Source organism: Colobus angolensis, unplaced genomic scaffold (genome assembly GCF_000951035.1).
Source record: "Colobus angolensis palliatus isolate OR3802 unplaced genomic scaffold, Cang.pa_1.0 Scaffold51, whole genome shotgun sequence".
Lineage (NCBI taxonomy): Eukaryota > Metazoa > Chordata > Mammalia > Primates > Cercopithecidae > Colobus > Colobus angolensis.
The window spans coordinates 3,289,550-3,304,198 of NW_012118599.1; the positions used below are offsets into that span (position 1 = coordinate 3,289,550).

Sequence of the window (14,649 nt, forward strand, 5' to 3'; positions counted from 1 at the left end):
TTCCAAAAGAACTATATCAGCTAGAGCTGAAAGAGACTGAGACAGTTCAAAATGAAAGAAGCTTCTGGATCCTCAAACTTCTATGAGGAGTAAGCAGGTTAAGAAAGTTTCTCAGCTGCAAGCATGGGTCGTTTCTAATGAAAAAGGCAGGATATCACGGAGGGCGGAGTCAAGAGCCACAGAGAATCACTCCGGAGTAGCAGCGCTGGCAACATGTGCTCAGAGGATGTTGGAATTGCTGTGTATGGGTGCTTGCTCTGTGCCTCCTATTCATGCCCCACTTGTAAATGCAAGTGTCTATTTGTTTATTCTAGCCCTATCTTATGAATATATGTTGTGTATTTATGGGAGTGTATATGTGTGTTGGTGGTGAGGTTTCAGAGAGCTAGTCTTTTTAATTCACAATCTGTACAATTCAGTATCTGCACCCAAGGACCCACACCCAAGGAGTAGTACCAGAGGGCACACATTCGAAGAGCCTTATCTGGATTTGCCAACATGATTTAGATGATACGATACTGGACTTTGAGCTGGTGCCATAATGGGATGAGGCTTTGGGAGTCTAAAGGGAGATAAGTGTAAGTGTATTTCACCGGTGAAGAATGTAAAACATAAAAGGCCAGTACATGAACTCTGTAGCTAATCTCCAAAGATGGCTCTCAGTGAACCACACCTCATGGAATTCATGTCCTTGCATAGTCCCCTCCAGCATTGAATCTGGGTTAACTTTGTGACTTTCTCTAACTTTCAGAATGTGACAGAAGTAACAATATGATACATCCCTCCATTTAGTTAGATTGTCTTTAATTTCTCCCAATAATGTTTGTAGTTTTCTGTGTAGAGGTCTTGCACATTTTTTAGATTGATTCTTTGACATGTGACTTTTCTATGCTGTTGATAAATGATATTTTGTTAAAATTTTTATTTTCTAATTGCTTGTTACTAGCATATAAAAACTTAATTACATATGGAAACTAAGCACAGGACTGTTTATTGGCTATGTATTCAGTGGCCTTGGTTTATTCCTCTTTTAATTGTAATAGTTTTTCTGTAGGTCTTTTGGATTTTTCTATGTGTATAATTGCATGTGAATAATGACAGATTCATTTCTTACTTTCCAGTCCTCTAATAAGGTTTCTTCTTTTCTTTTTCTTACTTTGCTGCACTAGCTAGAACCTACAAAATAATGTGGAAAAGAAGCAACCATCTTTGCCTTGTTCCTGATTTTAGAGGAAAAACTCTTAAGTATGATGTTTTTAATGGGGTTTATCTAGATATCTTTGTGAAGGCAAGACTTTTTTTTTTTTAATAAATGAATCCTGGGTTTTATAAAAAATTTTTACTGCATCTATTAAGATGGGCATATGATTTTAAAATTCTATTACTGCAGTAAATTATATTGATTATTTAATTTAAAAACAATCTTACATATCTGAAATAAACCCACTTTGGTCATGATGTATTATTCTTTTTGTGTAACACTGGATTTTATTCTTTTATTTATTTATTTATTTTAGAATTTTTGCTTATATGTTCACAAATGACAGTGGCTTATTATTTTTTTCTTGTATGTTCTTGTCAGGTTTGAGAATCAAGGATATGTTGGTCTTACAGAATTATTTGGGAAGTACTTCTTTTTTAATTTTCTGGAAAAGTTTTTGTAAATTTGATGTGATTACTTCTTTAAATATTTGGTAAACTTCACTAGGGAAACATCTAGGATGGGCAAATATTTAGTTATGGACTCAATTTCTTTCATAGATACAGAACTATTCAAATCCTTCTATTTCTGACACTCTCATTTTGGTACATTGAGATTCTCTATGAATTTGTATATTTTATCTAAATTTTCAAAATTATTGACATAAAAGTCACATAGACCTCTTAGGATTTTTTCAAACGAGCTTTCATTCTTGAAATTATTTATTTGCACATTCTCACTCTCTTTTCTTGATCAGACTGGTCTGATGTTTGTCAATTTAAGGGTTAAAAAAAAAAGATACAACCTTTGGATTTGTTAAACCTCATTATACGTTTATTTGTGTTTTTTCCATTGTTTCTAGTTTGTTGTTTATAATTTACCTAATCTACTTTCTTTGAGTTAAAATTTGCTTTTCTTTTTCAAACTTCTTGAAATGGATACTTAGATGATTCATTTCCACTTTTGCTACTTCCCTAATAGCATTATTTAAGCCTATAAATTTCCCTTGAATCACTGACTCAAATTCAGCCCACACATTTTGATATGTTACATTTTTAATATATGAAATTTAAAATGTCTTCTGATTCCTATTGTGATTTTGATTTGACCTATTGAATCATTTAGTAGTGCATTGTTAATTTCTAAAAATGTGAGCTTTTAGTATGGCATTTTTATTATTTATTGCTGGTTTAATTACATGTGGTCAGAAAACATATTCCATATTATTTCAGTTTCTTGATATTTGTTAAGGCTTCCTTTATGGTCAAGCATATGGTCAAATTTTTTAATAAAATTCTATAGAACGTGTACTTGAAAAAAAGTTCTAGTCTGCTCTTGTTGGGTGTTAGTTTTCAACACATATGTATCAATTAGATCAAGTTTGTTAATCATGTTCTTCAAACCCTTATGTTTTTAACTATTTTTTGGTCTGTTCATTCTATTTATATTCTTTACTAAAAGAGGAGCACCAAAATCTCCCCTTATGATTATGGATTTGTCTATTTCTCCTTTTAGTTCTGAAAATATTGTTTTATGTACTTCAAGGCTTTGTTACTAGATCATAGCTGCACCCAGTTTTTGTTACATATAATACTGAAAAACTAGAGTGATAGGCTTCGAAAGAACCACTGCTATTGTCTGAATGTCTGTGTCCTCCCAAAATTTATATGTTTTAATCCTAACCCCCAAGGTAATAGCATTAGGATGTAGGGCCTTTGGAAAGTTACTGAAGGCTCTGCCATTTGAATGGGATTAATGCCTTTATAAAAGAGATAAGACAGCCACTGCACTAGGCAAGCCTGAGTGTAGAGTCATCAAAGACAGCTTGGAGAAATAGATTGCTGGCCTTGAGTACCCACATAGCTCATTTTTGCCCTGTGAGAGCTAAAAAATATCTCCTAGATGCTGCTGGCCTCCCTGTGGTTTGATACATGCTTAGTACACTCCAGCCTTAAGGCCTCTGCATTTTCCATTCTTTCTTCCTAGTATACTCTTCTAGGTAACCTTGAGGCTTGCATCAGGGATAGATATGAAGCACATGAAATAGTATCTAGCATATATGGTTACTGAAAAAGGAGGGAAGGAATGTCATGAGTTCAAGTGAAAGAAGAGCTCCACGGAGACTGGTTAGGATGCACCTAAAGAAAAACAGATTTGTGTGGGGGATGGAGAAGAACATATTATCATCAAGTAAACAAAGGCATGGAGCAGGGAAGGTAAGGGTTTCTCTAGACACCTCACAATGAGTCCAGAGTTCAAGTAGAAAAATGGTAGGTGGTAGGCAATTAGGTAAGAAAAATAAGTTGAATCCCAAAATAAAGGGCCATGAGGTGTAGGCAAAGGGTTTTGGACTTTGCATCCTGCCTCCTCCTCCTAGACTCGTGACTTATTTCCTCAGTAGAATATGAGATACACGCCCAGCATGATGCTCTGCACGTAATCCGCAAGCAACATTCCATTTATCGGTGACCAAACACTCAGGCCCTGGGGTGAAACTGCCTGGGTTCGAATCCTGCCCCATTTCATCCTGACTGCATGGCCTTGGGTGAGATAGTTAACATCTGTACACCTCTGTTTCCTTATCTGTTAAAAAAAAAGGGGGGGGTTAATCAAGGTAGCAGGTTCACTGGGTAATTGTAAAGGTTTGATGGATGTTACATATAAAGCACTTGACATACAACCTGTCAAAAAATTTTGTACACTCAAGTAGCTATGTGGCAATGGCCAGGATTTTGAAGGATAGGAATGACTGGGATGGTTAGAAATGACATATGTGTGATTCTATAAACAGTTTATTTTCCTGATTGATGTGTTTTGTAGGCAGCTAGAATGTGCCCAGTATGTTATCATCAAGAACTGAAGAGACTGAACTAGAGCAAGTAAAACAACATCCGAAATACGGTGTCGATATATCAGAATGCTTTTCAGTTCTGCGTTTGTGTTCTAACTTGCCCTTTAAACATGTGTTGAAAAGAGTTTGACAGACGGGCAGAGGCAACACCATTACTGAGAAAAGTCACTTGACAAATCCTAATATTTCAAAGAGCCACTCCATTTGTGGCACTAAGATTAAATTAAGACAGTGTCCTGGAAAACACAACTATGCCAGGACTCTCCTCCTACTGAATGCTTCTCATGTCTAAGCTTTATGTTTTCAACACTTATTTCCAGGTCTATTTTCAGTTGCTATACAAAGGATTAATGAAAATACTTCCATCTAATGTGGTTAATGTCTCAGAAATCTATCTCATCCTAGAATTCATAAGACTCTGGCTTCCTGTAGGAAGGCCTTCAAAACAATAAGGTAAAGAAAATGAAATCATATCTAAGTATAAAAATTGAAATGTTGATTTTGATTTGGTATCCAATAATGAATTTTGGTCAATGCATGTTTATTTTAAAAGAAAGCATGCACAACAGCTTTTCTACTAATAATGGTAGGAAATTACATAGCTATTCAAAATACCCAATTCATACAAATTGAGATGCAAATGTTGGTGTTACTCGCTTAGAACAGAGATGAATATTTAACTCTTAACGTGCACATTTTATCCTTAATCTATTCTATGTAATATTTTATGTTGCTTCACCATTGTCATAAAAGGAAACTGATTTCCTTTTCTGGTAAAGAAGGGAAATAATACTATTAACCTCCCATGATTATTATGAAAATAAAGTGAAATCAAGTGAACAATAGTTTCCAAACTATTGAAAGGATGCAGTTACTCATCAGTGATATTAGAAGGAAGACAATAAAATTTGTTTTCTTCTTTTCAGGCTCATATAAATATATATATGTATACATACATGTATATATACTTGTCAACTGGAGCAGGGCTGTATAGATAGCTCTCTATATAACAAAAAGATACGAAAATTTGACAATTTAGTATAGAGATTTTTCTAATAAAAAGCACTTTTTAAATATCAAGCACTTTCTTTGTTTTCTAAAACCATACAGCAAGTTTTTATTTATTATGCCAGAACATAATTAGTAGTTATTTGAGTGAGCACAGACAGAATTACATAAAAACAACAGGTGCAAGAACTCCTAGATAATCTCATTAATTGCAGAGGCTCTATGGATTTGGAGCAAGAGATCCAAAATACCCCAGAAGCAGGTGTTCTAGGTCTTCTTATGGCTCATGTGGGCACTTGACGGTATTTGATGCGGTAGATAACAACTTGCTTAAAGACAAGGCTGAATAGGACAGCTGTCAAGGGCATTAGTGGTATGTGAGGGGTGGAGGACTGGAGAATAGAGAAGGTATAATCAGAGCCCCGCCAGGCCCAACTCTGACTAAGTTGGTTTCTGTGTTCTCGGAACCCTCTGTCTGCTCTGGTTTCTCACTGGAGTTTCCTGTGCTGTCCGCCCACCAACTGAATCACATTGCCTTTCCGTCTAGGTGCTGCTTCCTTCTCTTCTCATGGCTAACTCTTTCTCATGGTTTAGGGTTCAGCTCGACTGTTACTTCTTCATGGAGGCTGATACCTCCCAGTCTTCATCTGATAAGTGTGCAGCTTTTATCACCATCTATAACTATGTTACTTAATCATCTGTTTATTATTCACCATGTGCTGCAGAAGGTGATCTTGATGAGAAGAAACTGCATACCCAGCAGTTTCTGGGTCATAGGCATGCATCAGGTAACTGATGAATGAATGAATGAACAAATACATTAATCTCCAAGATTCCTTCAGTTTGCGATATTCTGCTTGACTATTCCCTCGAAAGGCTTTATGTTTCTCCTGTATTCTCTCAAGCACCCTATTATAACCTTTTGAGTTAGTAGTGTGTTCACCAAGGCTAATCCTCTTTAGCATGTTAGCCAGCTATGACTGCCACCTTTTCACATAACAAGATGATTACACCAAGTTAAAAACTTCTTTGGGGTCTATTAGTAAAAGTATATATAAGAGTTTACATTTCTAACAATATAGAAAAATGTAGAGCCTCCCATTATAAAACATCTAGAAATGCTGGGGAAAAAAAAACAAAACATACTTTTAAAAGCATAGCTGACTTTATAAGATAGTACAAGAAATGTTCAGGAGCTAAAATTGAAAAAGGTCACTGAAAGCCAGAGCAGCACAGAGACAGGAAGCCTGTGGTTGTCCTGGGAGGGAAGTGGGAGACAGGAAGGGGGCGCCATCGCACTAGCTCACAGCAAATGCCTGCCTGGAGATGGCAGATGAGGTCCTGGCTCCACACATATATAAGGCTGGGAGTTGGAACTGAGATGCCAGTAGGGGACTCTTGAAGGACTCTATTTTCAGTAATTGAGAGGTCCTTAAATAAATCCACCCACTGACAGGGAGATGACAAGGTATTTTGTTCATTTCAGTCTGGGTTCTGAGTGAGGAAAAAGAAAGTCTGCCCTGAGAGTTCTTGATCAAGACCTGTCCCCACCTGGATTCAGGACTTGTCTTTTATAGCTCAAGTACTGTCAATCAAGCAATTCATGTAAAAATGGAGCCTGGTTTTCTACCCATGGGGCATTCGACAGAGGCAGTTGTAAAACTTTGCTGCAGGATCACACCTTCGATCCAGGCCTCACAGGATCCTCACAGATAAAGGCTCAGTGTTGATAAATTCGCATCTATATTTATGAAACACTGAAGCTACCAGGAGCAAGAGGCAACAGATACCACAAACAGCATGACTGGATACCTAGGAATTTCCGGTGAGTCAGACATAGGCAATAAAACAGGTATCTTTAGAATGATTAAAGACGTAAAACAATTAAAAAAAAAAAAGAGAAAAATGCAACTGCAAAGTTGACGGAATAAACGAACACAGTGCTTAGAAATGAAAAGTACATTCATTGAAGCTGAAAACTTAACTGATGCATTAGAAGGAGCAAAGGAAACTGGAAGATAGCATTAGCTGGAATATGCATTCCAGCTAGTGGAAGCTGGAAGATAACATTAGCTGGAATAGCATTAGCTGGAATATGCAACCGGAGTAAGCATTAGCAACCTGGAAGATATCTCTGAGCATGAATTCCAAAGAGATTGAGACAAAAAAAAAAAAAAATGAAGAAAAAGGGAGAAATGTAGAGGATAAAATGAAAAGATATCCAATAGAAGTTCCAGAAAGAAAACATGGAAAAAATGGGGAAGAGGCAAAATTTGAAGATGCAATGAATAGAATTGTCTAAACTTTTTGAAACGTAAATGGTCAGATTCACAAAATTTAAGAAGTCCTGATCAAGAAAAATAAAAATAAGTTCATTCCTATTGTCAACAACAAACCAAAATGTAGTGAAACAACAAAATGTCAAAGACAAAGATCTTCAAAAGCAAAAAGTCAGTTAACCAAAATGAACAATAATTACATTGATATAAGCAACACTATAAGTGTACTAATATCTTTGAGATGCATAGTTATGAAACTAAAGTTCTATGCCCAACTAAACCATCATTAAAATAATAATAATAATTTAGAGTGCACCCCTAAAGGACCCTACTAGTAGATGCAATTAAGGAAGAACAAGACTGAACTCAGAAGGAAGGAGTGAGATGCAGAAAGGTATAGTAGGCAAGGAAATTAGTAAAATGTAAATAAATCTAAATAGCTTTTGACTAAAGTTCTATGTCCAACTAAACCATCATTAAAATAATAATAATTGAGAGTGCACCCCTAAAGGACCCTACTAGTGGATGTAATTCAGGAAAAACAAAGTTGAACTCAGAAGGAAGGAGTGAAGCTGGGCGTGGTGGCTCACGCCTGTAATTCCAGCACTTTGGGAGGCCAAGGCAGGCAGATCGCAAGGTCAGGAGTTCGAGATCAGACTGACCAATATGACTTTCAAAATCTAAAGTTAACAAATGTCTCTACCTACCTACCAAAGAATAGAAAGACTTTAGAACACTCTAAGCCAATGATCTCCTCCATTTTAATTCCATCCTATTGTATAACCACAAAATCAATCACTATTATGATGTTGCTTCTTATAATCAAGATCTATTTAGATTTATTTACATTTTACTAATTTCCTTGCTTACAATACCTTTCTGCATCTCACTCCTTTTCTTTTCTTTTCTTTTTTTTTTTTTGAGACAGAGTCTCGCTCTGTCGCCCAAGCTGGAGTGCAGTGGCATGATCTTGGCTCACTGCAACCTCCACCTCCCAGGTTCAAGCAATTTTACTGCCTCAGCCTCCCGAGTAGCTGGTACTACAGACACGCACCACCACGCCCTGTTAATTTTTCTATTTACTTTAGTAGAGATGGCATATACCAGGCACTCTCATGTTTTAAGAAGGAATGGCTATGACTTGCTCAAGGTCACACAGCTCTCAAGTGGCAGATAAAAAACAGGGACCCAGATTTTTGCTCTTCTAGGTTTTTTCCCTTCTTTGAAACAATCTGAAAAAAAAATGTATATTAAAAAAAAAGTTGTATTTCATGAACACAGTAGTTGCTTGATTAAAGCCAAAAGAAATTGCTCGGAGATGAAAAGCAAATGAAGATAAAGAAATTTCATACCAGTAACCATTGTCAGTCTATTGTTAAAAAAAAAAAAAAAAAATCACTTTGCAGATTGTGCTAGTGATGGAGCCATGTCCCAGAACAGGCTTCTGGAATGGGTGCCTTTTCCAGGGAAAACTTGACCACATTCATCTCAAGGTAGTCTCTACTGGGGCATGATCCTAGGAAACTGAGAAGGCCCTCACTCACCAGCTTATCACTGCTAGGAACTAAAACCTTCAAATATCCCTTGTTGCAATACAGTATGCCTCAGGAACCTACTGGTGATCTGCTAAAGGGGTGGAAGGCGGAAGGGCTGAGAACTTCCTCATGGAAGATTCTTCATTGAAATAGCAAGGAAGGAAAAGTAATTGAAGGGAGAGTAGAGAAGCAAAATGGTGAAGATAGCAAATGCTTGGAGCTGGCTTTTTTTAGATTTTCAGCCTCAGTAACCCATATTTTAAAAGTGGAAACCACATTTGGCCTTCCCTTATCTCAGAGCAAGATTGAAGACTCAGGAGGAAGTGGATCTTTTGAGATTCTTTGACTAGCACCAGATGACTGCATTAGAGTCTCTGAAATGCAAAACTATGTGATCCATGTGATATTTTCTCCAATCCTTTCTTATGAGTTGCAGAGCCAAGAGAAGCAGATGGAGAAGGAAAATTATTCCAAAGTAAGCTTTCCTTCAAGAGTAGAAAGGTAATAGATGCCAGTAAAGAGAGGAAGGAATGAGGGCAGGCAGCTCTGGACAGGAGGGAAAGGTAGGGGCTGAGGGTGGGTTTAGTTTGGGTTCATGTCTAAATTTACTAAGCATCCAGGCACGGTGGCTCACATCTGTAATCCCAGCACTTTGGGAAGCCAAGGCAGGAGAATCACCCAGGAGTCCAAGACCAGCCTGGGCAACACAGCAAGGCCCCATCTCTATTTCTAAAAAATATGTATATTTAAAAAAATTTTAAATAATAAACTTACTGATGTCAGAACCATGTGATATCTAGGCATATGCCTTTGGCAAGAGGATTAAAATTCTTTTTCTGAGACGGAGTTTTGCTCTTGTCACCCAGGCTGGAGTGCAATGGCATGATCTCAGCTCATTGCAACCTCTGCCTCCCAGGTTCAAGTGATTCTCCTACCTCAGCCTCCCAAGTAGCTGGGATTACAGGTACCCACCACCACGCCCAGCTAATGTTTTTGTATTTTTAGTAGAGACAGGGTTTCACCATATTGGCCAGGCTGGTCTCAAACTCCTGACCTCATGCTATCGCCCACCTCGGCCTCCCAAAGTGCTGGGATTACAGGTGTGAGCCACCCTTCATGGCCTAAAATTCTTAAATATAGCCTGTTTCATCCACTTAAACAATCCTTTCTCTCCTTTACCTGTCTCCCATATAAAGAAACACCAGAAAGAAAACATGCTCTGCAGAAAGAGAGAGAGAGAGAATGTGTTTATTGTGTTTTCAAGAGTGGACTGAGGAATTTTGGCAGCAGGAATATGTAACATTTCTGCCGCAGTGGAGTGACTAGGGTTAACTTTTTACTTCAGTCTTCAACTTGGAGGTCAAGTGAGGTTCTCTGTTTTCATTCATCTCCTTTGACACTTTTCACAGGATCATGGAGCTTTACCAGAAAGGGACTTCACAACTGTCACAACATTTTAATCTCTCCAGCCCTGGGACAAGGTGGAAACCTACAGGTTCCCAAGGAGATAGTTTTCATCATTACCACTTCAGCCAAAGCCTTAATGCTGCAAAAAGAAAGCATAATGTGGAGCAAGAGTTCCTGCTTCCGCCTATTCTGACTGTAGCTCTCCAGGGCTCTGATGAAGTCCATTGTGATCTAGCATTGAAAAAAAAAGAACGTTCTCTCCTAAGCCTTGCTCCTATTCATACAGGCTCAAAGTGCATGGTTTAATACTTGTAGCTATGAATACTTGTATTTTTCCAAAGGCCTTACTATACACATTTATTGGGAAAAATGTCTATTTTCTCCCAAGTGGGTTTGAGGTAAAAAGAATCCAGTAAATAGCTATGCATTTCATTAGTCTGGATGAGGGCATGGATTGCTATCATTGTTTGCCCAAGTGAACGGCTGTGGTAAAGAAGCCCTTGCCAAAATGTTACCTGTGGGACTGCTTTCATGTCTTCATTAACAACAGACACTTGGCATTAGTGACTCAACCACTGTGTTCATTAGAACTCAGACTTGCAGCCCATCCTCAGCTCCTAGAATAAACACTGTTTTCCTTTGACCTAATTACAAGATGTTCTTAAACATCATCATTTTGTAAAAGAAACCATGACTACAAATTGCTTTGTGAACCATGCTCATTGTTGGGACTCAAAATGCGTCTGCAGTTTGGAGAAGGTGTTTGCAGTTTGCCAGCAAAAATGCAGTCCATTCGAAACGATGGTGTATAAAGGCAATGGGAATAATCTTTTTGCAGATATTATACACTTTTCTCTACCTTCCCTTATCTTCCGCATTACTTATTATTATTATTTAGATAGATAGCCCCTATCTAAAAAAAAAAAAAAGGAAGAAATAAAAAATAAAGGTTGTCAGATCAGAATCCGAATATCCTCTTATTTTATCAACAGATTTTATTTGGTAGGTTCCCTACAGTTGCTGGCTTCGGTGACATTTCAGATTAGATTGTCATTTCTTCCCCTAAGCCCCAACAACAGCTTTCTATCATCATGATTGATTAAAAAGCCCAGCAAACAAATAAGCAAATTGCTACACCACCACTATCAACCACGATAAAACTCAGAAACCAAAATATTTTCTTTAAGCCAAAGAGAGTTGATTAAATACCTCATAATGTACTGTGGGTCAGCCGTATTGGGCCACATTGGGTCATTATTGTAGAATTTTATTTGAGTATGAACCCTGAGGGACTGTAATGCCTAGAGCCTTACTCAGCCCTGATCTCCCCAAATACTCCAGTACCATAAGGAAAAATACCTAGAGCAAGCCTGTCCAGTTCCTGGCCTGCAGGCCACGTGCAGACCAGGACAGCTTTGAATGCAGCCCAACACAAATTCGTCAACTTTCTTAAAACATTATGAAATTATTTATTTATTTGTTTATTTTTAGCTCATCAGCAATCATTAGTGTAGTGTTTTTTGTTTTGTTTTGTTTTTTGAGACGGAGTCTCGCTCTGTCACCCAGGCTGGAGTGCAGTGGTGCGATCTCGGCTCATTGCAAGCTTTGCCTCCCGGGTTCACGCCGTTCTCCTGCCTCAGCCTCCCGAGTAGCTGGGACTACAGTTGCCCGCCACCACGCCCGGCTAATTTTTTGTATTTTTAGTAGAGATGGGGTTTCACCGTGTTAGCCAGGATGGTCTCGATCTCCTGACCTTGTGATCTGCCCATCTCGGCCTCCTAAAGCGCTGGGATTACGGGCATGAGTGTAGTGTATTTTATTTGTAGCCCAAGACAATTCTTTCAGTGTGGCCCAAGGAAGCCAAAGGATTAGACACCCTTGATCTAGAGTATGAAAGAAAAAAACATATTTCAAGTGGCCTATGGGATGCTGCCAGGAACCCCTCCGAGATTTCTAGTGCTGAGGACTCTGTTCTTTTTTTTTTTTGTCTTTGATAGAAAATATATTTATTATTGATAGTGAGTGAAGTAAAGATGTGAGTATTCACTATAGAGGTTATATCAGCCAAGGTTGCCTTCATATTGATAAAAATACCGTATCTCACTTGTAATCATAAACATTATTCCAGTAGAAGAGGTACATTTTCTCTCCTTTTTGTCTTCTTGCCTGTATAATCACCATAATAAGTTAAAATGAAACAGCTCTTATATAATCAAAGGAGAAAAGAAAGAGAGAGAAAGCCAGCATACCACATTCTAGACAATTCCACCCAGCACTGCGACCTCCAGATCTGTTTTCTGGCTCTCTCCGCCTGGCACTGCTGTCCCCAGATCTGTGTTTTCTGGCTCTCTCCTCACCCGACTCCAGTTAATTTAGCCCCCACCCCACCCTACTTTGTTAGGGTGGAGGTTCACTAAATGACCGTAAAATAAACATTTTATGGTCAGTGGAAGTTGAATAGAAAGTACCAAATGGTGGAGAGGGCTGCCCTTCTCTTTCAATCATCATAAGAGGGTTTTACTAATACTGAAGTGCGTCCTTTAATGACTGATCCCTGATCAAGGCTTTGGCCCTTCAAATTGCTGCTGTTCAAAATGTGAAATGATTCTGCTGAGTCCATTCTTGTTGTCTGTCTTTAGTGGTCTTCTCATTAGTGGTCTTCTCTTCAAATGGGTTATTTTCTTACTAGGAAAAAAAAAAGTGTTCCATCTCTGGAATTAACGTTGATGGTGTTTTGCTCGTTCTGAAAGTTTTTATCCTCCCTTCTCAAGCATGCTCTGTTTGGCATGATTGACACAGTGCATATACTGGATGGCCAGAGAGGAGCATTTGAGGGTCTGGTGGGTGTTCTCATGGTAACACTGAAGAATTTCGGCCTGCAGATCAGCACAGACTGGATAAGACTCATACCGCTTGAACTTTGCTTCTACCTCTTCAGCAGCTTTCTGATATTGTTCAGTGGTGACTTTGTAGAACTCTGAGCTCCTCTCCTCCAGTCTAGCCAGCTGTTCTTTGTAGAATGCATCCTGCTTCTTTAGCACTCGGTCTTTCTCTTCCAGCTGCCTAGCTGGGTGCTCTGCCTTAGCGCCTTCCTCCTTGTTTGATATCTTCTCCCGAAGGATGGCTCTGGTTAACTGCTCATTGGCAGCAACTCTCTCTCGGTCCAGCTCTTTGGCTTGCTTTAGTCGTTTCTGATCTTCCGATTCTTTCTTGGCTTGCTCCAATATCAGCTCCTCAGCTACTCTTCTTTTCAATTCTTCATTAGAAACTGAGGCACCATAAGCACCAGAATACCGCTGAGACTTCGAACCAGGTGGAGAGGATTCCTTCATTCGATCAATCACATTTTCCGAAAGCCGGATGCCCTTCACCACGGTGATGTTCTTATTCTCGTCCGCCTCAAAGGTGACCCGGCGGATGCTGGTGGTCCCACCCATGGCTCCGGTTCCTGACCCAGCCGAGACCTAGCGCGGAACCACGAGCACTTCGGGGCCCCCGCGCCCGCACGGGCGTGGAAAGACCTGGATTCTTTTCCTGCACAGCGGGAGCAAGGCCACGACCCCAGAAGCAAGGAGAAGGCGCAAAGGACTCCCTTATAGAAAACAGTGGCGAAAAGCTGAAATAATAACTGGGTACAGGCATTCCAATACCACTCTGGAGAGCGTTCACTTAGCAGTTCCAAAGACAATCTTTAAAAGTGTTCTGCCACAGGGCCACCGCTAGAGGACAGGGCAGACCACTTCTGTTTTCAGACGCTTTCTCCCGGGAGGAAATTGAAAGTTACCGTGAAGGATAGGCTGAATGCTGAACGGACAGACCTTCACACTTAAAAGCATCTCCACCCCTGCACTTCACCCTTCCACAGTTTAGGAGCAGAGCAGTGAGTGGGCAGGCAAGCACTACGTAAATTGCATTGAAACAGGATTTCACTGGAAGAAAACACTCTTCCAATGAAATCTGAAGTTTCATAACTTTGATAACTTTCATTTACTAAAATATTCCAACCTTTTCTGTGTGCCAGAGACTATGCTGAGCACTGGGGATATAAACACAAGTATTTCTTTGTTATTTTCCTCTATAGGTTTACGGTGTAGGTGGGCAGACAGAGAAGTTAATTAATCAAGAGACGGTAACGTCCCAAATGCAATATGAGCTCAAAGGAGGGGAACTGGGATTTCAGATGAGGTGAGCAGATGGGATGGCTGAGAGTGTTGGAGGCTCAAAGACCAAATCAGAAGTCACTGGGTGAAGGAGAGAGACAAGAAAAAGAGGGAATCTTTTTTTTATGAGAAACTTTTCAGTATAATAATACATAACCGATCCAAGTGCAAAATAAAAGAAAAAAAGCCAATAGCTAGCACTAAAACC

General features: G+C 39.1%; 1 pseudogene across 1 annotated transcript; it reads right to left on the bottom strand.

The window, feature by feature from the left end:
• Window positions 1-12,267: 12,267 nt before the first annotated feature.
• LOC105524806 lies at window positions 12,268-13,857 on the bottom strand (annotated as a pseudogene). Its single transcript, XR_001003814.1, has one exon. The product of XR_001003814.1 is annotated as an MICOS complex subunit MIC19 pseudogene (transcript).
• Between the last annotated feature and the right edge of the window lie 792 nt (window positions 13,858-14,649).